We start from the raw sequence: 1,095 nt of genomic DNA, 5'->3' as shown, positions 1-1,095 counted from the left end.
CTACAGACTATTATTATGTCCAGGTTTAATGTCATGACTCCTTCCCTCCGGTACTGTTTTCTTGTGGAGCCTCCTGGTGGCCTTTGTATGACACAGCAGGACTGGATGTGAAACTTTCAGAACACTTTCAGCTGACTATACTTGGTTTTTAATTAATGTACAGGGGGAAACAAGTTTTTAATAAGGGTTTCTGCAGTGGTAAGACTTTTTTTAATACATAGAATGCAATTTAATACCTTTTTTTAGGGTCATAGGGGCCAAAATAAGTAACAAAATGAACAAACATCTACAGTTTTGTAGGTACAGTGTAGAACTAACATTACTGCCTACAGTCATGTCGTAGAACATGGCCTTAACTTTTGAACTTTTCAAGACCTGCAGATCCCTGTGATTCTTTGTCCTCAGAGAGACTGAGACAAGAGCCAGTCCTGCATCAGTTTCCCAAAAAAAGGCCGATCTAATGGCAGAAAGGTGATTGAGTCCTGGTTTCTTTTAAGAGCACAAGGTGCTTGATGTTGGAAACCAGTGCGACCATTTGTTTCCAAATGAAAACTTCTAAAGGCATTTCCCCATTTTTTTCTGGCATGACTAGCAATAAAACCCAATATTTATGGCACATAAATTACTGTTCACATATTAGTTTTTGGAGTAATTCAATTTACTTTTATCAACAGCAGCCTGTTGACACACAGTCACACAATCGAAACTTACTAGTTCAAATAGTTTCCCCACTTACCGGTCTTCACCTCACCTCGCCTCAGCCGAGGTCATTTGCAGAAACCAGCGTCACACACTCACAGCTCAGGTCTGACACAGCCCTAAAGTTTATTTTATTCATGTCATTTAAGTTACACGGTGGAATTAGAGACACAAAAAAGAGGTTAGAAAGAAAACAGCCACCATCCCACATCAAATGGCAGAATGCGTCCATGGATCTGTCCATACATGCTTATAATGCACACTACTGACTAGATACACAGTAGAAACCCACGTTATCTACTGTGAAGAGTAGAAACTTAATTTACTAGACTTTAGTGTATTCCTGCTACATACTGTAAATGTCACTTCACCTTGCAGCTGCTTCTGAATCTTAAC

The sequence above is a fragment of the Trachinotus anak genome, unplaced genomic scaffold (genome assembly GCF_046630095.1).
Source record: "Trachinotus anak isolate AG129_WGS33_773 ecotype Australia unplaced genomic scaffold, CSIRO_AGI_Tana_v1 ptg000007l, whole genome shotgun sequence".
Lineage (NCBI taxonomy): Eukaryota > Metazoa > Chordata > Actinopteri > Carangiformes > Carangidae > Trachinotus > Trachinotus anak.
Note: the sequence above shows the minus strand (reverse complement) of the source record.